Source organism: Heptranchias perlo, chromosome 1, assembly GCF_035084215.1.
Source record: "Heptranchias perlo isolate sHepPer1 chromosome 1, sHepPer1.hap1, whole genome shotgun sequence".
Taxonomy (NCBI): domain Eukaryota; kingdom Metazoa; phylum Chordata; class Chondrichthyes; order Hexanchiformes; family Hexanchidae; genus Heptranchias; species Heptranchias perlo.
In genome coordinates this window covers 41,679,238-41,700,740 of record NC_090325.1, presented here as the reverse complement: position 1 = coordinate 41,700,740, position 21,503 = coordinate 41,679,238, and the positions used below count along the sequence as shown (strand labels likewise).

The following is a 21,503-nucleotide window of genomic DNA, read 5'->3' as shown; positions in this document are numbered from 1 at the left end:
CATTGTGGACAGTGAAGAAGGTTATCTGGGATTGCAACGGGATCTTGATCAATTGGGCCAGTGGGCCGATGAATGGCAGATGGAGTTTAATTTAGATAAATGTGAGGTGATGCATTTTGGTAGATCGAATCGGGCCAGGACCTACTCCGTTAATGGTAGGGCGTTGGGGAGAGTTATAGAACAAAGAGATCTAGGAGTACAGGTTCATAGCTCCTTGAAAGTGGAGTCACAGGTGGATAGGGTGGTGAAGAAGGCATTCGGCATGCTTGGTTTCATTGGTCAGAACATTGAATGCAGGAGTTGGGATGTCTTGTTGAAGTTGTACAGGGCATTGGTGAGGCCACACTTGGAGTACTGTGTACAGTTCTGGTCACCCTATTATAGAAAGGATATTATTAAACTAGAAAGAGTGCAGAAAAGATTTACGAGGATGCTACCGGGACTTGATGGTTTGACTTACAGGGAGAGGTTAGACAGACTGGGACTTTTTTCCCTGGAGAGTAGGAGGTTAAGGGGTGATCTTATAGAAGTCTATAAAATAATGAGGGGCACAGATGAGGTCGATAGTCAAAATCTTTTCCCAAAGGTAGGGGAGTCTATAACGAGGGGGCATAGATTTAAGGTGAGAGGGGAGAGATACAAAAGGGTCCAGAGGGGCAATTTTTTCACTCAAAGGGTGGTGAGTGTCTGGAACGAGCTGCCAGAGGCAGTAGTAGAGGCGGGTACAATTTTGTCTTTTAAAAAGCATTTGGACAGTTACATGGGTAAGATGGGTATAGAGGGATATGGGCCAAGTGCAGGCAATTGGGACTAGCTTAGTGGTATAAACTGGGCGACATGGACATGTTGGGCCGAAGGGCCTGTTTCCATGTTGTAACTTCTATGATTCTATGATTCTATGAAAGTGATGGAAGGTGTCATCGACAGTGCTATCAAGCGGCACTTACTCACCAATAACCTGCTCACCGATGCTCAGTTTGGGTTCCGCCAGGACCACTCGGCTCCAGACCTCATTACAGCCTTGGTCCAATCATGGACAAAAGAGCTGAATTCCAGAGGTGAGGTGAGTGCGACGGCCCTTGACATCAAGGAGCCAGAGTAAAATTGAAGTCAATGGCAATCAGGGGGAAAATTCACCAGTGGCTGGAGTCATATCCAGCACAAAGGAAGATGGTAGCGGTTGTTGGAGGCCAATCATCTCAGCCCCAGGGCATTGCTGCAGGACTTCCTCAGGGCAGTGTCCTAGGCCCAACCATCTTCAGCTGCTTCATCAATGACCTTCCCTCCATCATAAGGTCAGAAATGGGGATGTTCGCTGATGATTGCACAGTGTTCAGTTCCATTCGCAACCCCTCAAATAATGAAGCAGTCAGAGCCTGCATGCAGCAAGACCTGGACAACATCCAGGCTTGGGCTGATAAGTGGCAAGTAACATTTGCGCCAGACAAGTGCCAGGCAAAGACCATCTCCAACAAGAGAGAGTCTAAGCATCTCCCCTTGACATTCAACGGCATCACCATCGCCGAATTCCCCACCATCAACATCCTGGGGGTCACCATTGACCAGAAACTTAACTGGACCAGCCTTTTAAATACTGTGGCTACAAGAGCAGGTCAGAGGCTGGGTGTTCTGCGGCGAGTGACTCACCTCCTGACTCCCCAAAGCTTTTCCACCATCTACAAGGAACAAGTCAGGAGTGTGATGGAACACTCTCCACTTGCCTGGATGAGTGCAGCTCCAACAACACTCAAGAAGCTCGACACCATCCAGGACAAAGCAGCCCGCTTGATTGGCACCCATCCACCACCCTAAACATTCACTCCCTTAATCAGCGGTGCACAGTGGCTGCAGTGTGTACCATCCACATGGTGCACTGCAGTAACTAGCCAAGGCTTCTTCGACAGCACCTCCCAAACCCGCGACCTCTACCACCTAGAAGGACAAGAGCAGCAGGGGTACATGGGAACACCACCACCTGCACATTCCCCTCCAAGTCACACACCATCCCGACTTGGAAATATATCGCCGTTCCTTCACAGTCGCTGGGTCAAAATCCTGGAACTCCCTACTTAACAGCACTGTTGTAGAAGCTTCACCACACAGACTGCAGCAGTTCATGAAGGCGGTTCACCACCACCTTCTCAAGGGCAATTAGGGATGGGCAATAAATGCCGGCCTCCCCAGTGACGCCCACATCCCATGAACGAATAAATTTTTAAAAAGTTTGAACCAGACCGTTTGCAACTTGCCATCCTACTCAACCCAGAGCTGAGCGTCCAACCCAATATCCTCTTCATCACAAAAAATGCCTACTTGTACCTCCACCCATAACCCCCTTCCACCTTTGACCACTACCTACTCATCTCCTCGCCCGCCCTCTCTATTCTCCTCCCCTAGCCTACCCGCCCCTTTTTCTCTACCAGCCCACGAGCCCCTTCTCCTCTTCCACCCAGCTCGTCTTCTCCAGCTCCTCCCCTCCGACTAGCTCCTTTCTCCTCCCCCCAGCCTGCCTGCCCTTGCTCCTCTTCCCACCCAGCCAGCCCCCTTCCTGCTCACTTCTCCTCCTCGCAGCCCGTCCCCTTCTCCTGCCCCCACCCCTTCCCCGTCTTCTCCGCCCCCCCCCCAGCCCATCCCCTTCTCCTTCTCCCCCAGCAGTTTCCCTCCCTCCCCTTCCCCCACCCAGCCTGTCCACTTCTCCTACCCACCCTACCACCCTCCATCTGCTCCTTTCCCCACCCACCCCCTTTTCCTCCACGCCCACCAGCCTTCTTCTCCTCCTCTCTCTCCTTCATCTCCCCCTACCCGAAGCTTTCTCCTCCCCCTCAACCACCTCACCATCTTCTCCCCGGCCTCCTACCCACAAGCCTGCCCTCCCCTTCTCCTCTCCCATCCAGCCCGTCCTACTCCTCCCCCTCACCTGTCCACTTCTCCTCTCATGCCCTTCTACTTTCCGCCACTTCTCCTGCCCCCAGTCCAACCTCTCCCTTCTTCATCACCCAGGTCGCCCGCCCCTTTTACATCCTCCCATCCCGCACCCCTCGTCCCCCCACCACCTCCCCTTCGCCCTCCGTTCAACTCCTCCTCCCAAGCCCCATTCGCCGCTTCCACCGCCCCTTCTCCTCCCCCCCCATTCGCTAATTCCCAATCGCCCCCTTATCCTTTCCTCATGCACCCCCTATTCCACCACGCCGACTTCCACCTTCTCCTCCTCCACCCACTCCCTGCTCCTCTCTCCCCAGCTGATCACCCCTCTCGCTACCCCTTCCGCCCGCCTCTTCTCCTCAACCAGCTCACCCACTCCTTCTCCTCCCCCAGCTCGTCTTTCTCGTTCCCGCCTTCTTCTCATCCCCGCCTCCCTGCCCTATTTTCCTCTCCCCTCCCCTCACTCCCTTCTCCTCCAACAACTCCGATCCCGCCTACCGTCCCTATTCCTCGCCCCTCATCTGCCCCCTTCTCCTCCCCTCCCTCACCCCTTCTCCTCCCTCCATCTCCCTACTCCCCACCCCTACTCTTCACCTCCCTCCATCTCCCTACTCCCCACCCCTACTCTTCACCTCCCATTGTTCTCCCTACTCCCCACCCCTACTCTTCACCTCCCTCCATCTCCCTACTCCCCACCCCTACTCTTCACCTCACATTGTTCTCCCCCTCCACCACGTCTCCTCCCTGCCCATCCGCTTCTTCACCCCTCACCCGCTCCTTCTCTTCACCCACCCCCTTCTCCTCCCCTCATCCCCAACTCGCCCTTCTCCTCCTCACCTTCCTTCTCCTCCTCTCCCTATCCCGCCCCCTTCTGTTCCCTCCCTCACCCGCCTGTTCTCCTTCCCCTTCATCTGACTCCTTTTCGCCCCCCCCTTCTCCTCTCTCCCCAAACTCATCCCCTTCTCCTCCCACTCCACCTCCCCCTTCTCCAACCCCACCCACTTCTCCCCCTCACATGACTCCTTCTCCACCTCCGTTTTCTTCCTACTCCCTACCCCTCCCCATCCCTTGTTCTCCCACTCCACCACCCCGTCTTCTCCCCTCCCCCTCCGCTTCTCCACCCCTCACCCGCCCCCTTCTCTTACTCTTACCCTTACCCTCATCCTCCCTCTCCTCCCTTCCTTCTCCTTCCCCTCAGCTGCCCCCTTCACCTCTCTTCCCCAGCTTGCACCCTTCTCATCTCTCCTCAGCCACCCCATTCTCCACTCCCCCATCCCCCTCTTTCCCTCAACCACCCCTGACTCGGCCCCTTCTCCTTCTCCCCCTGCCCCTTCTCCATCTCCACCATGCCCCTTCTCCTCTCTGCCCCTGCCCCTCCTCCACATCCTCTCCCCTCCCCCCATTGCCCCCCTCCCCTCCCCCATTCCTCCCCCTCCCCTCTGCCCCTCCCACCATTGCCCCTCCTCTCTCCTCCCCCTCCCACCATTGCCCCTCCCCCTCCCACCATTGCCCCTCCCCCCTCCCACCATTGCCCCTCCTCTCCTCCCCCTCCCACCATTGCCCCTCCTCTCCCTCCCTCCCACCATTGACCCTCCTCTCCTCCCCTCCCTCCCACCATTGCCCCTCCTCCCCTCCTACCATTTCCCCTCCTCTCCTCCCCCCGCCTCCCACCATTGCCCCTCCTCTCCTCCCCCTCCTCCCACCATTGCCTCTCCTCTCCTCCCCCCCATCATTGCCCCTCCTCTCCTCTCCTCCCCCCCGCCCACCCTGCCCCTCCTCTCCTCCCCCCCATCATTGCCCCTCCTCTCCTCCCCCCTCCCACCATTGCCCCTCCCCCTCCCACCATTGCTCCTCCCCCTCCCACCATTGTCCCTCCTCCCCTCCCACCATTGCCCCTCCTCCCCTCCCCCCCCACCATTGCCTCTCCTCCCCTCCCCCCCACCATTGCCTCTCCTCCCCTCCCCCCATCATTGCCCCTCCTCTCCTCCCCCCTCCCACCCTGCCCCTCCTCTCCTCCCCCCATCATTGCCCCGCCTCTCCTCCCCTCCTCCCACCATTGCCCCTCCTCTCCTCCCCCTCCCCCCATTGCCCCTCCCACCATTGCCCCTCCCCCTCCCACCATTGCCCCTCCCACCATTGCCCCTCCTCTCCTCCCACCCTGCCCCTCCTCTCCTCCCACCCTGCCCCTCCTCTCCTCCCCCCCTGCCCCTCCTCTCCTCCCCCCTCCCACCCTGCCCCTCCTCTCCTCCCCCCCATCATTGCCCCTCCTCTCCTCACCCCCTCCCACCATTGCCCCTCCTCCCTCCCACCATTGCCTCTCCTCCCCTCCCCCCCACCATTGCCTCTCCTCTCCTCCCCCCCATCATTGCCCCTCCTCTCCTCCCCCTCCCACCCTGCCCCTCCTCTCCTCCCCCACACCATTGCCCCTCCCACCATTGCCCCTCCTCTCCTCCCCCCTCCTCTCCTCCCCCCTCCCACCATTGCCCCTCCTCTCCTCCCCCCCTCCCACCATTGCCCCTCCTCTCCTCCCCCCCTCCCACCATTGCCCCTCCTCTCCTCCCCCCTCCCACCATTGCCCCTCCTCTCCTCCCCCCTCCCACCATTGCCTCTCCTCTCCTCCCCCCCATCATTGCCCCTCCTCTCCTCCCCCCTCCCACCATTGCCCCTCCTCTCCTCCTCCCCTCCCCTCCCACCATTGCCCCTCCTCTCCTCCCCCGCTCCCACCATTGCCTCTCCTCTCCTCCCCCCCATCATTGCCCCTCCCACCATTGCCCCTCCTCTCCTCCCCCCGCCCACCATTGCCCCTCCTCTCCTCCCCCCCTCCCACCATTGCCCCTCCTCTCCTCCCCCCTCCCACCATTGCCCCTCCTCTCCTCCCCCCTCCCACCATTGCCCCTCCTCTCCTCCCCCCCTCCCACCATTGCCCCTCCTCTCCTCCCCCCTCCCACCATTGCCCCTCCTCTCCTCCCCCCCTCCCACCATTGCCCCTCCTCTCCTCCCCCCCTCCCACCATTGCCCCTCCTCTCCTCCCCCCTCCCACCATTGCCCCTCCCACCATTGCCCCTCCCCCCTCCCACCATTGCCCCTCCTCCCCTCCCACCATTGCCCCTCCTCCCCTCCCACCTCCCACCATTGCCCCTACCCCCCTCCCACCCTGCCCCTCCTCTCCTCCCCCCCTCCCACCCTGCCCCTCCTCTCCTCCCCCCCATCATTGCCCCTCCTCTCCTCCCCCCTCCCACCATTGCCCCTCCTCCCTCCCACCATTGCCCCTCCTCCCTCCCACCATTGCCTCTCCTCCCCTCCCCCCCACCATTGCCTCTCCTCTCCTCCCCCCCATCATTGCCCCTCCTCTCCTCCCCCTCCCACCCTGCCCCTCCTCTCCTCCCCCACATCATTGCCCCTCCCCCTCCCACCATTGCCCCTCCTCTCCTCCCCCCTCCCACCATTGCCCCTCCTCCCCTCCCCCCCATCATTGCCCCTCCTCCCCTCCCCCGCATCATTGCCTCTCCTCCCCTCCCCCCCACCTTTGCCTCTCCTCTCCTCCCCCCCATCATTGCCCCTCCTCTCCTCCCCCTCCCACCATTGCCCCTCCTCCCCTCCCCCCCCCCACCATTGCCCCTCCTCCCCTCCCCCCCCCCACCATTGCCCCTCCTCCCCTCCCCCCCCACCATTGCCCCTCCTCCCCTCCCCCCCATCATTGCCCCTCCTCCCCATCATTGCCTCTCTTCCCCTCCCCCCCACCATTGCCTCTCCTCTCCTCCCCCCCATCATTGCCCCTCCTCTCCTCCCCCTCCCACCATTGCCTCTCCTCTCCTCCCCCCCACCATTGCCCCCCCTCTCCTCCCCACTCCCACCATTGCCCCTCCTCTCCTCCCCCCTCCCACCATTGCCCCTCCTCTCCTCCCCCCTCCCACCATTGCCCCTCCTCTCCTCCCCCCCTCCCACCATTGCCCCTCCTCTCCTCCCCCCTCCCACCATTGCCCCTCCTCTCCTCCCCCCCTCCCACCATTGCCCCTCCTCTCCTCCCCCCTCCCACCATTGCCCCTCCTCTCCTCCCCCTCCCACCATTGCCCCTCCCACCATTGCCCCTCCCACCATTGCCCCTCCCCCCTCCCACCATTGCCCCTCCTCCCCTCCCACCTCCCACCATTGCCCCACCCCCCCTCCCACCCTGCCCCTCCTCTCCTCCCCCCCTCCCACCCTGCCCCTCCTCTCCTCCCCCCCATCATTGCCCCTCCTCTCCTCCCCCCTCCCACCATTGCCCCTCCTCCCTCCCACCATTGCCTCTCCTCCCCTCCCCCCCACCATTGCCTCTCCTCTCCTCCCCCCCATCATTGCCCCTCCTCTCCTCCCCCTCCCACCCTGCCCCTCCTCTCCTCCCCCACATCATTGCCCCTCCCCCTCCCACCATTGCCCCTCCTCTCCTCTCCTCCCCCTCCCACCATTGCCCCTCCTCCCCTCCCCCCATCATTGCCCCTCCTCCCCTCCCCCCATCATTGCCTCTCCTCTCCTCCCCCCCATCATTGCCCCTCCTCCCCCCCATCATTGCCCCTCCTCCCCTCCCATCATTGCCCCTCCTCCCCTCCCCTCCCCCCCCCACCATTGCCTCTCCTCTCCTCCCCCCCATCATTGCCCCTCCTCTCCTCCCCCCATCATTGCCCCTCCTCTCCTCCCCCCCATCATTGCCTCTCCTCTCCTCCCCCCTCCCACCATTGCCCCTCTCCTCCCCCCTCCCACCATTGCCCCTCTCCTCCTCCCCATCATTGCCCCTCCTCTGCTCCCCCCCTGCCCCTCCTCTGCTCCCCCCCTGCCCCTCCTCTGCTCCCCTCCCCTCCTCTGCTCCCCTCCCCCCCTGCCGCTCCCCCCCCCCTGCCCCTCCTCCCCCCCCCCCTGCCCCTCCTCTGCTCCCCTCCCCCCACCATTGCCCCTCCTCTCCTCCCCCCACCATTGCCCCTCCTCTCCTCCCCCCCATCATTGCCTCTCCTCTCCTCCCCCACCATTGCCCCTCTCCTCCCCTCCCCTCCTCTCCTCCCCTCCTCCCCACCATTGCCTCTCCTCTCCTCCCCACCATTGCCTCTCCTCTCCTCCCCCCCACCATTGCCTCTCCTCTCCTCCCCCCCATCATTGCCCCTCCCCTCTCCTCCCCACCTGCCCCTCCCCCCTCCCCCTCCCACCATTGCCCCTCCCCCTCCCACCATTGCCCCTCTCCTCCCCCCTCCCACCATTGCCCCTCTCCTCCCCCCTCCCACCATTGCCCCTCTCCTCCCCCCTCCCACCATTGCCCCTCTCCTCCCCCCTCCCACCATTGCCCCTCCTCTCCTCCCCCCCATCATTGCCTCTCCTCTCCTCCCCCACCATTGCCCCTCTCCTCCCCTCCCCTCCTCTCCTCCCCTCCTCCCCACCATTGCCTCTCCTCTCCTCCCCACCATTGCCTCTCCTCTCCTCCCCCCCACCATTGCCTCTCCTCTCCTCCCCCCCATCATTGCCCCTCCCCCCCATCATTGCCCCTCCCCTCTCCTCCCCACCTGCCCCTCCCCCCCTCCCCCTCCCACCATTGCCCCTCCCCCTCCCACCATTGCCCCTCTCCTCCCCCCTCCCACCATTGCCCCTCTCCTCCCCCCTCCCACCATTGCCCCTCTCCTCTCCTCCTCTCTCCCACCATTGCCCCTCTCCCCTCCCACCATTGCCCCTCTCCTCTCCCACCATTGCCCCTCCTCCCCCCCACCCACCATTGCCCCTCCTCCCCCCCACCCACCATTGCCCCTCCTCCCCCCCACCCACCCACCATTGCCCCTCCTCCCCCCCACCCACCCACCATTGCCCCTCCCCCTCCTCTCCCACCATTGCCCCTCCCCCCTCTCCGGGCGGGTCGTCACCTTGTGACGTCAGTATTCGGTTGGTGACGGGGACACGTTCTAACTGCGCGCGGCCCGAATGAGCCTCCTGTCCGGGGCGGGGCCTCCTTCACAGGCTGGGAGGAGGAGAGAGGGGAGAGTGGTATTGTCTGTTTGATGGTGTCGGTTGTTGGCAGTCTTGTAAGTTTAAGGCCTTCGGCGGCCCGGTGTCTTATGTATTTGAGCCGTGAATTGTCCTTTCGCAGGACAGGGGCCGCCTGTTCTGTTGTGGTGGTGGGGTCGACAGCTGGGAAGTTGAGGACGAGTTGAGTGTTCCCGGTAGGAAAGGTGCTCCTTCCTGTTGTTGCAGACATGGAGCCTGTTCACGGGTGAAAGTGCGTGGTTCCCGCTGGGGCGCAGTGTTTGCCTCTAATATCAGTAATCTGAACGAGTTAATGCAGCAACTGATTGTGTTTTCCTAACGAGCTCTGAAGATATTGAAATGGCAGTGCTGTGCTTTAATAAGTATGCACTGCACAAAAATATTAGCATAAACCCAGATTCACTGACCATAACAGGAGGAGGTTCTTGGCTTTGTGGAAAAATATTTAAACTATGGAGAGTGTGTTCCCCTTTCTCTTCCCGAGACCTAACATTTCCTGTTCCAGGGAACTGTTCAGCTGACTTTAGCCCTATATCATACACTTAGACATCGTTTGCAATACTGAATATTAATCCAGAGGCATCTATGTAGGGGACCCTGTAATAAAGCTGCAGCCGGATAATTCATGAGGAATATTAACCAAAAGGTGCTAGATAAATCTTTACCCCTTTTTTACCACAATTCCATAAGAAAACTGTTTGTTTGGAAGTTAAAATCCATATCTAAGGGAGATTAGAAGCCTAAAAAAGTGTCTGACCGGACTGTTATATTAACTAGTTGAAGTATATGGACAGTTACACAAACAAACACTACTTACAAACTAAACATACTACATAAGAAAGAGTACTCAACTGAATGAACTAGTTGACTTCTGATTTCCATTATACTCAAATAACAGTCTGACTGAAAATAACAATCACTTTTTTATTTGCCACTTGGCAAAATCCCTAGTGTCAAAGGTTTGAATTCTGAAAAAAGATTGGAGAAATTTGGGCTTTTTGGCCCAGAAAGAAGGCATCATGGAGGTGCGGATATTACACAGTGTGCTGAGAGTTCGGTACGTGTGGGAGTTGAAGGGTTAATCTCTTTAAATCTAGTGCATATTGCTTCAACTGTTTAAGGTCAATTTAAAAGTTTAAATTTCTAAGTTTCTGTCAGGCTTCAGCAGAGAGCTGCTGTAGCAAGTTAATTGGTTAGCTAGATTCAATTGGTCCCTGAAGGTGGGGCAGGCCTGACTCATCTGAGTCTCAACTGTAGAAATACAGGGGCCTGTCAGTGCGGACTGCACGGTGTGCGGATATTACACAGTGTGCTGAGAGTTCGGTACGTGTGGGAGTTAGGTGAAGTGGGGGAAGGAGGTGCTGCTTTGCCTTGCTTTTCTTGCAGAGCGGTAGTGGACCTGAGAGCGGTGAGCGGCGGGAGAGAGCGAGACCAGAGCGGGGATATAAACAGCGCGGAGAGAGCGAGACCAGAGCTCACTCTGAGAGCGAGACTCTGAGACCAGCGGCAGTTCGGGGTGACGTCACCAGTCAGAAAGTGACGCGGCACAGGGGAGGCAGCTGATTGGTGAGTAGGTTCAGGTGAGTATTTCTACCATTTTACTGTAAGTAAAGTAATAAGAAAGGGAAGATCTGCAGGTTTTATAGCAGATAGTGTTTTTTTTAGTGAACCTAGGTCCCTAGTATAGTTAACATTTTCTAATTTCAACGTAATTTAAAAGGGGTAACTCAGCTAAGGCAAGTCATGGCAGCAGACCTTGCACCCGTGATATGCTCCTCCTGCAAGATGTGGGAAGTCATGGACACTACCAGTGTCCCTGCCGACCATGTGTGCGGGAAGTGTGTCCACCTGCAGCTACTGACCGATCGTATCTCGGAGCTGGAGCTGCGGGTGGACTCACTGTGGAGCATCCGCGATGCAGAGAAACTCGTGGATAGCACGTTTAGCGAGTTGGTCACACCGCAGGTAAAGGGTATACAGGCAGGAAGTGAATGGGTGACCACCAGGAAGAGTAAGAGATGCAGGCAGGTAGTGCAGGGGTCCCCTGTGTCCATCCCCCTCTCAAACAGATATGCCACTTTGGATGCTGTTGGGGGGGATGACTTATCAGGGGAAGGCAGCAGCAGCCAACTTCCTGGCACCACGGGTAGCTCTGCTGCACAGGCTGGGAGGAAAAAGAGTGAAAGAGCTATAGTGATAGGGGACTCAATTGTAAGGGGAATAGACAGGCGTTTCTGCGGCCGCAACCGAGACTCCAGGATGGTGTGTTGCCTCCCTGGTGCAAGGATCAAGGATGTCTCGGAGCGGCTACAGAACATTTTGGAGGGGGAGGGCGAACAGCCAGCTGTCGTGGTGCACATAGGCACCAACGATATAGGTAAAAAAGGGGATGAGGTCCTAAAAGCAGAATATAGGGAGTTAGGAGGTAAATTAAAAAATAGGACCTCAAAGGTAGTAATCTCAGGATTGCTGCCAGTGCCACGTGCTAGTCAGAGTAGAAATAGGAGGATATTTCAAATGAATACGTGGCTAGAGGAATGGTGCAAGGGGGAGGGATTCAAATTCCTGGGACACTGGAAACGGTTCTGGGGGAGGTGGGACCAGTACAAACCGGACGGTCTGCACCTGGGCAGGGCCGGGACCGCTGTCCTAGGAGGAGTGTTTGCTAGTGCTGTTGGGGAGGGTTTAAACTAAAGTGGCAGGGGGTTGGGAACCTGAGCAGGGAGAGAGAGGAAAGCGTAACAGGAAGGGACAGAAGGTATGGAGTAATAGGTAAAGTGTTAAAAAAGGAAAAAGCAGGAACTAAGCGTCACAAAACAGATTTGAAAGTTCTTTATCTGAATGCACGTAGCATTCGTAATAAAATGGACGAGTTAACGGCACAAATAACTACGTATGGGTATGATCTTGTGGCCATTACAGAAACATGGCTGCAGGGTGACAATGACTGGGAATTAAATATGCCAGGGTATTTAACAATCAGGAAGGACAGGCAGGAAGGAAGGGGAGGTGGGGTGGCTATGTTAATAAAGGAAGGAATCACTGTAATACAGAGAAATGATATTGGGACAAAGCATCAAGATAATGAAACAGTTTGGGTGGAGATAAGGAATAATAAGGGGAAAAAAACATTAGTGGGCGTAGTATATAGGCCTCCTAATAGTTGCAACTCTACTGGAAGAAGTATTAATCAGGAGATAGTCGGGGCATGTAATAAGGGAACAGCCATAATTATGGGGGATTTTAATTATCATATTAACTGGACAAATCAAATTGGGCAGAGCAGCCTTGAGGACGAGTTCATTGAGTGCATCAGGGATGGATTTCTTGAGCAGTATGTAACTGATCCTACAAGGGGGCAGGCAACCTTGGACCTGGTCCTGTGTAATGAGTCAGGATTAATTAATAATGTCCTAGTTAAGGATCCCCTTGGAACGAGCGACCACAACATGGTTGAATTCCATATCCAATTAGAGGGTGAGAAGGTTGATTCTCAAACAAGCGTACTGAGCTTGAATAAAGGAGACTATGATGGTATGAGAGCGGAATTGATTAAAGTGGACTGGGAAAATAGATTAAAGGGTAAGACGGTACATGAGCAGTGGTGTTCATTTAGGGAGTTATTTTACAACTTTCAAAATAAATATATTCCACTGAGGAAAAAAGGGTGTAAAAGAAATGACAGCCACCCGTGGCTAAGTAAAGAAATCAAGGATAGTATCCGACTAAAAACAAGGACATATAAGGTAGCCAAACTTAGTGGGAGGATAGAAGATTGGGAATTCTTCAAAAGACAGCAAAAAGTAACTAAAGGATTGATTAAGAAAGGGAAGTTAGATTATGAAAAGAAATTAGCAAAAAATATAAAAACAGATAGCAAGAGTTTCTATAGTTATATAAAAAGAAAAAGGGTGGCTAAGGCAAACATAGGTCCCTTAGAGGATGAGACCGGGAAATTAATGGTGGGAAACATGGAGATGGCAAAAATGCTGAACAAATATTTTGTTTCAGTCTTTACAGTAGAGGACACTAAGAATATCCCAACACTGGACAAACAGGGGACTCTCGGGGGGGGGGGGGGGGGAGGAGCTAAATACGATTAAAATCACTCAAGAGATGGTACTCAGTAAAATAATGGGACTCAAGGCGGATAAATCCCCTGGACCTGATGGCTTCCATCCTAGGGTCTTGAGGGAAGTGGCAGTAGGGATTGTGGATGCTTTGGTGATAGTTTTCCAAAATTCCCTGGACTCAGGAGAGGTCCCGGCAGATTGGAAAACTGCTAATGTAACACCGTTATTTAAAAAGGGTAGTAGGCAGAAGGCTGGAAATTATAGGCCAGTTAGCTTAACATCTGTGGTGGGTAAAATTTTGGAGTCTATTATTAAGGAGACAGTAACGGAACATTTAGATAAGCATAATTTAATAGGACAAAGTCAGCATGGCTTTATGAAGGGGAAGTCATGTCTGACAAATTTGCTTGAGTTCTTCGAGGATATAACGTATAGGGTGGATAAAGGGGAACCAGTGGACGTAGTGTATTTAGACTTCCAGAAGGCATTCGACAAGGTGCCACATAAAAGATTATTACTTAAGATAAAAAATCACGGGATTGGGGGTAATATTCTGGCATGGGTGGAGGATTGGTTATCAAACAGGAAGCAGAGAGTTGGGATAAATGGTTCATTTTCGGACTGGCAACCAGTAACCAGTGGTGTTCCACAGGGGTCGGTGCTGGGTCCCCAACTCTTTACAATCTATATTAACGATTTGGAGGAGGGGACCGAGTGCAACATATCAAAATTTGCAGATGATACAAAGATGGGAGGGAAAGTAGAGAGTGAGGAGGACATAAAAAACCTGCAAGGGGATATAGACAGGCTGGGTGAGTGGGCGGAGATTTGGCAGATGCAATATAATATTGGAAAATGTGAGGTTATGCACTTTGGCAGGAAAAATCAGAGAGCAAGTTATTTTCTTAATGGCGAGAGACTGGAAAGTACTGCAGTACAAAGGGATCTGGGGGTCCTAGTGCAAGAAAATCAAAAAGTTGGTATGCAGGTGCAGCAGGTGATCAAGAAAGCCAACGGAATGTTGGCTTTTATTGCTAGGGGGATAGAATATAAAAACAAGGAGGTATTGCTGCAGTTATATAAGGTATTGGTGAGACCGCACCTGGAATACTGCATACAGTTTTGGTCTCCATACTTAAGAAAAGACATACTTGCTCTCGAGGCAGTACAAAGAAGGTTCACTCGGTTAATCCCGGGGATGAGGGGGCGGACATATGAGGAGAGGTTGAGTAGATTGGGACTCTACTCATTGGAGTTCAGAAGAATGAGAGGCGATCTTATTGAAACATATAAGATTGTGAAGGGTCTTGATCGGGTGGATGCAGTAAGGATGTTCCCAAAGATGGGTGAAACTAGAACTAGGGGGCATAATCTTAGAATAAGGGGCTGCTCTTTCAAAACTGAGATGAGGAGAAACTTCTTCACTCAGAGGGTGGTAGGTCTGTGGAATTTGCTGCCCCAGGAAGCTGTGGAAGCTACATCATTAGATAAATTTAAAACAGAAATAGACAGTTTCCTAGAAGTAAAGGGAATTAGGGGTTATGGGGAGCGGGCAGGAAATTGGACATGAAGCTGAGTTCGGATCGGTCAATGCCCTGTGGGTGGCGGAGAGGGCCCAGGGGCTATGTGGCCGGGTCCTGCTCCGACTTCTTGTGTTCTTTAGATTTGTGGTTGGGATCAGATCAGCCATGATCTTATTGAATGGCGGAGCAGGCTCGAGGGGCCGATTGGCCTACTCCTGCTCCAATTTCTTATGTTCTTATGTTCTTATGTATAGTGGTATATCAGATCCTGCAGGGATTGGTGCTTGGGCCCCAGCAATTCACAATGTATATCAATGATTTGGATGAGGGGATCAAATGTAATATTTCCAAGTTTGCTGCTGATACAAAACTAGGTGGGAATGTGAGTTGTGAGGAGGATGCAAAGAGGCTTCAAGGGGATACAGACAGGTTAAGTGAGTGGGCAAGAACATGGCAGATGGAATATAATGTGGAAAAATGTGAAGTTATCCACTTTGGTAGGAAAAACGGAAATGCAGAGTATTTTTTAAATGGTGAGAGATTGGGAAATATTGATATTCAAAGGGACCACTGTATCCTTGTACACGAGTCACTGAAAGCTAACATGCAGGAGCAGCAAGCAATTAGGAAGGCCAATGGTATGTTTGCCTTTATTACAAGAGGATTTGAGTACAGGAGTAAAGATGTCTTACTGCAATTATATAGGGCCAAAGTGAGACCACACCTGGAGTATTGTGTAGAATTTCAGTCTCCTTACCTAAGAAAGGATATACTTGCCATAGAGGGAGTGCAATGAAGGTTCACCAGACTGATTCCTGGGATGGTGGGATTGTCATATGAGGAGAGATTGAGTGGACTAGGCCTGTATTCTCTAGAGTTTAGAAGAATGAGAGGTGATCTCATTGAAACATCCAAAGTTCTTACAGGGCTTGACAGGGTAGATGCAGGGAGGATGTTTCCCTTGGCTGGGGAGTCTAGAGCCAGGGGTCACAGTCTCAGAATAAGGGATAGGCTATTTAGGACTGAGATGAGGAGAAATTTCTTCACTCAGTGTGGTGAATCTTTGGAATTCTCTACCCCAGAAGGTGTGGAGGCTCAGTCATTGAGTACATTCAAAACAGAGATCAATAGATTTCTAGATATTAAAGGCATCAAGGGAGATGGGGATAGTGCAGGAAAATGGCGTTGAGGTAAAAGATCAGCCATGATCTTGTTGAATGGCGGAGCGGGCTAGTGGGGCCATATGGCCTACTCCTGCTCCTATTTCTTATGTTAAGATAATTAAGGGAAAGGAAAAGGTAAACCTAGAATATTATTTTAAGTTAAATGATGAATACAAGGGGATGTAGATTCAAACTAGTAAAAGGTAAATTAACTGACATCTGGGACCAGGATAAGGAGGGCAGGTTCTGTGTAATTTCCTCTAGAAGTTTCCTTGTTGAGACTGAAGTGTTGCATCTTTTGAGTTTTTTCTCCAGATAATTTTCTGTGGTTTAGTGTCTCAGACTACGCCTGTTAAGTGAGTCCTTGCTTTCTATGACTCAAAGAGGGCCATTATCCACTGAAGATCCAGATAAATTTTAGGAAGCTCAGGGGTTAAACAAAACCCTTGTAACTGTACCTCAGTCACAGTACATAATGCTTTCAGTGGCAGTGATGAATAGCAAGTCTAGCTTGCTTTGGACATAGCAACCATTTCAGCAGGCCCTGGAACACCTACTTGGCCATGACTGTGGGAAACTGTCTTTTCAAGGAGTGCAAGAATACCTGTAGCTACCATGCAACATCTGGCTGGCATGTTCAGTGACAGTGTTAGCAAGAAAGTACTTGCATTCTTTTACTTCTTCAGAATGTCCCAAGCCAATTAATTACTTTGGAAGTATAGTCACTGTTATTTTGTAGGCAAACGCAGCAGCCAATTTGCACACAGCACGGTCCCACAAATAACAGTGTGATAAACGACCAGTTAATCTGTTATGGTGGTGTTGGTTGGAACACCAGGGGAACTCCCCTCCCCGAATGATCAACTGTTGCCTGAAACTTGGTTCCAATTCCTTGCCTCAGCTGCAGTGCTGAACTATGAGATGGTGGTGTGGAGTGGCACAGAGGACCATTGTCTTTGCAACCACCTCATGCAGCACCTTCTCCACTTAATCATCCATCAAACAGAGGGTTGTGTCCTGGGCTGCTGCTTCAATTACATGCAGACTAATGCCTGAAGTTTTAGTTCCATTTCCCTTCATTTTTGACTCTTTTTAGTCCCTGATCCTTTAGCCTTAGTAACGGCTGATAATAGGTTGAGATGCTTAATCTGGCTTTTAGATTTTTTGCCATCCTATTATGCTCCCATTTAATTGTCCCCATCCCTTTAATTTTCATTGACATGCAGTTTTCCACTCTCAATAGTGTGCTCCCTGCATCTTAAGCTATTCAAATTTGGATGCAAATAGCCCATGTCCATTTCCACCTGTCTAAAACTCAGCAGTAGCCATACGAATTAAGAGCAGGAGTAGGCCATTTGGCCCCTCGATCCTGCTCTGTCATTTGATAAGATCATGACTGATGTGATTGTGACCTCAACTATACTTTCCTGTCTACCTACTATAACCTTTGACTCCTTTGTCAATCATTAATCTATCTAACTCAGCCTTAAAAATATTCAATGACCCTGCCTCCACCGCTATCTGGGGAAGGGCGTTACACAGACTCACGACCCTCTAAGAGAAAACATTTCTCCTCATCTCTGTCTTTTAAATGGGAGACCCCTTATTTTTAAACTGTGGCCCCTAGTTCTAGTCTCTCCCACAAGGGGAAACATCCTCTCAGTATCTACCCCTTCTAGTCCCCTCAGGATCTTATATGTTTCAATAAGATCACCTCTCATTCTTCTAAACTCCAGTATATACAGGCCCAACTTGTCTAATCTTTCCTCATAAGATAACCCCCTCATCCCAGGAATCAGTTGAGTGAACTTTCTCTGAACCACCTCCAAAGCAATTATGTCCTTTCTTAAATAAGATGACCAAAACTGCACACAGTATTCTAGATGTGGTCTCACCAATGCACTTTACAACTGTAGCAAAACACTTCAACTTTTATATTCCATTCCCCTTGCAATAAATGACAACTTCTATTTGCCTTCCTAATCACATGCTGGGTGTACCTGCATACTAACTTTTTGTGATTCATGTACTGGGACACCCAGATCCCTCTGTATCTGAGTTCTGCAATCTCGCTCCATTTAAATAATATACTGCTTTTTTATTCCTCCTGCCAAAGTGGACAAGTTCATATTTTCCCACATTGTACTCCATCGGCCAAATTTTTGCCCACTCACTTAAACTATCTATATCCCTTTGCAGACACCTTATGTCCTCTTCACAACTTACTTTCCTACCTACCTTTGTGTCATCAGCAAATTTAGCAACCATACATTCGGACCCTTGATCCATGTCATTGATATAGATTGTAAATAGTTGAGGCCCACGCACTGATCTCTGTGGCACTCCACTCGTTACATCTTGCCAACCCGAAAATGACCTATTTATTCCTACTCTCTGTTTCCTGTTAGCTAACCAATCCTTTTTCCATGCTAATATGTTACCCCCTACACCATGAGCTCTTATTTTGTGCAGTAGCCTTTGATGTGGCACCTTGTCAAAAGCCTTCTGGAAATCCAAGTACACCACAGTCACAGGATCCCCTTTATCTACGTTGCTTGTTACTTCCTCAAAGAACTCTAATAAATTAATCAAATACGATTTCCCTTTCACAAAGCTGTGTTGACTCTGCCTGATTGCATTGAGATTTTCTAAGTGCCCTGCTATAACCTCCATAATAGATTCTAGCATTTTCCCTATGACAGATGTTAAGCTAACTGGCCTGTTGTTTCCTGCTTTCTGCCTCCCTCCTTTCTTGACTAGAGGAGTTATATTTGCTATTCTCGTGATTCATGTCTTAAACTATGCCAAAAGTAGAAAGTCTAGGCTTTTAGATCTCATGGTTGGCATTGGACTGATCCATTCATAGGACTTGTACTATCTCTTTAACAAAGGATGGAATGTACTATTCTCATGAGAAAACTAGTTGAAGTTGTTTTGTGATGTCTTGTATGTGTGAAAATATAGTTTTTGTTTCAACTGTTAGAGAACTCAAAGTTTGCTAAACCAAGGCCAGTTTTTTTTCCAAGGTCAACAATAACAGCTTTGCTATTTGTCTAGTGTCTTCCAAGGCCAAAAACCTCCTCCCTGGCCTGTTCTTCTCAGATTAGCACGAAATGCCATAGCTTGCTTTATGTCTGTTTTCTGTCAGCGGTGCTGCCTTCTCTTGGTATCCTGATGAGAGAGAGTTAAGAAATGGTGAGGGTTCAGATTTGTCAGCAGTGTGATTGCTAATATTGTAATTATATTAACAATGTTGTCAAATTTTTTTTAGGTCTTTACAGTTTTCCTTAAAAATAAGGTACCTCTGCCTGAGCTGTTGTTTTCTTTGAAGGGGCTGAAGCAACAGGAGTAGCAGCAGCAAGAATCTGAATGCAGGGCCATGATTGCTGAAGGCTCTGCCAGAAATGGTGAAGCAGAGCAGAGAGGGGACATAGATTAAAGTCCAAGTCAAAAGGGTGGAACATTGGGCTGGAATAAGTTGTAGATAAGCCCACAAAAAGATTTGGAAATAAGGGCAAGAATTATGAGGTCACCGTGCTGCAGCATGGGGAGGTTGAGAAAAGCAAAGCCTGATAAGAGTGGGACATAATATATGATAGGATGTGAGTCAAGTTGGTGTTTGTGAAGGTTGGCAGGAAAGCATTGGCAAAGTCACTTGATGTGCTTTCCTTGCAACCAGCAGCCTGATACCATTCCTCAATCATTAAATGCTGGAGAAGTAAAAGTGATGGGCTCACTGTTGTTAGTCTGTGACTTTATATGACCCTATCAACAGCGTAATACAATTTGAATTTGCTAGATTGAGGTATGGTCACCTAATTTAATGGAATTAAAAAATAAAACCTCAGAAGCAATGAGGTTAAGAAATGAATTGTTTCTTTCAATTTTTATCTTCAGTTCATGTTTATAATTGTATCTTTACATGCCTCAATGCCTTGCATGTCTTTTCAGACGGCCTTTGATAAAGTCCCACATAAGAGGTTAGTGTGCAAAATTAAAGCACATGGGATTGGGGGTAATATACTGGCATGGATTGAAAATTGGTTAACAGACAGGAAACAGAGTAGGAATAAATCGGTCTTTTTCGGGGTGGCAGGCTATGACTAGTGGGGTACCGCAGGGATCAGTGCTTGGGCCCAGCTATTCACGATAGATATCAATGATTTGGATGAGGGAACCAAATGTAATATTTCCAAGTTTGCTGACAACACAAAACTAGGTGGGGTTGTGAGGAGGATGCAAAGAGGCTACAAGGTGATTTAGACAAGTTGAGTGAGTGGGCAAATACATGGCAGATTCAGTATAACATGGATAAATGTTAGGTCATCCACTTCGGAAGGAAAAACAGAAAGGCAGAGTATTATTTAAATGGTGATAGATTGGGAAATGTTGATGTACAAAGGGACCTGGGTGGAAAGCAAACTTGCAGGTGCAGCAAGCAGTTAGGAAGGCAAATGGTATGTTGGCCTTCATTGTAAGAGGATTTGAGTACAGGAGCAAGGATGTCTTACTGCAGTTATACACAGCCTTGGTGAGATCACACCTGAATTATTGTGTGCAGTTTTGGTCTCCCTACCTAAGAAAGGATATACTTGCCATAGAGGGAGTGCAGCAAAGGTTCACCAGACTGATTCCTGGGATGGCAGGACTGTCGTGTGAGGAGAGATTGGGTCGACTCGGCCTGTATTCACTCGAATTTAGAAGAATGAGGAGGGACCTCATTGAAACGTATAAAATTCTGACAGGACTAGACAGACTGGATGCAGGGAGGATGTTTCCCTGGCTGGGGAGGTCTAGAACAAGGGGTCACAGTCTCAGGATATGGGGTAGGACATTTAGGACTGAGATGAGGAGAAATTTCTTCACTCAGAGGGTAGTGAACCTGTGGAATTCTCTACCACAGAAGGCTGTGGAGGCCAAGTCACTGAATATATTTAAGAAGGAGCTAGATAGATTTCTAGACAAAAAAGGCCATCAAGGGGTATGGGGAGAGCGGGAATATGGTATTGATAGAAAATCAGCCATGATCATATTGAATGACGGAGCAGGCTTGAAGGGCCGAATGGCCGACTCCTATTTTATATGTTTCCTTCCTGGCTTGCCTCGTCTGAATTTTGATGTATTTCTTTATCCTATCTCTTTACCTGCCTCCCCATCTTCATTTTGATTGACCCCTGCTAATTAAGAGGGTGGATAAAGTTGAGGTTTGACTCGGTTTTAGAAAAGGCATACGGTTGATTCACATCCCGATATTGCTATTGGAGTTGTGAAGGGTTTAGCTTCGTACCAGAGCCCTCTTAGTTTTAGTGTTATTTTAAAATGACTGGATAGCACAATGGGTGTCTAGAAGGAATGGTGTTAATCCCCCAGTGCTTGGCACTATGTCATAATAAATTAGCACATTGATATTAATATTGGGCTCAAAGTTCCCATTTGATAAAATACTGAGGAACTCCAGCAGCAATATCCTGGGGCTGAGATGATTGGCCTCCAACAACCACCACCATCTTCCTTTGTGCTAGGTATGACTCCAGCCACTGGAGAGATTTCCCCCGATTCCCATTGATTTCAATTTTACTAGGGCTCCTTGGTGCCACACTTGCTTAAATGCCGCCTTGATGTCAAGAGCAGTAACTCTCACCTCACCTCTGGAATTCAGCTCTTTTGTCCATGTTTGGGCCAAGGCTGTAATGAGGTCTGGCCCGAGTGGTCCTGGCGGAACCCAAACTGAGCATCGGTGAGCAGGTTATTGGTGAGTAAGTGCCGCTTGATAGCACTGTCGTCGACACCTTCCATCACTTTGCTGATGATCGAGAGTAGACTGA

At 51.4% G+C, this 21,503-nt stretch overlaps 1 protein-coding gene across 8 annotated transcripts in view; it reads left to right on the top strand.

The window, feature by feature from the left end:
- Window positions 1–8,850: 8,850 nt before the first annotated feature.
- Window positions 8,851–21,503, top strand: part of amacr (alpha-methylacyl-CoA racemase) — a 73,304-nt gene continuing 60,651 nt past the window's right edge. For 2 of the 8 annotated variants that reach the window (XM_067984220.1, XM_067984151.1), the window contains exon 1: window positions 8,851–8,957. The gene's annotated coding sequence lies outside the window, so the exon portion shown is untranslated. The other 6 variants (XM_067984159.1, XM_067984167.1, XM_067984194.1 and 3 more) reach the window with 5 other exon arrangements.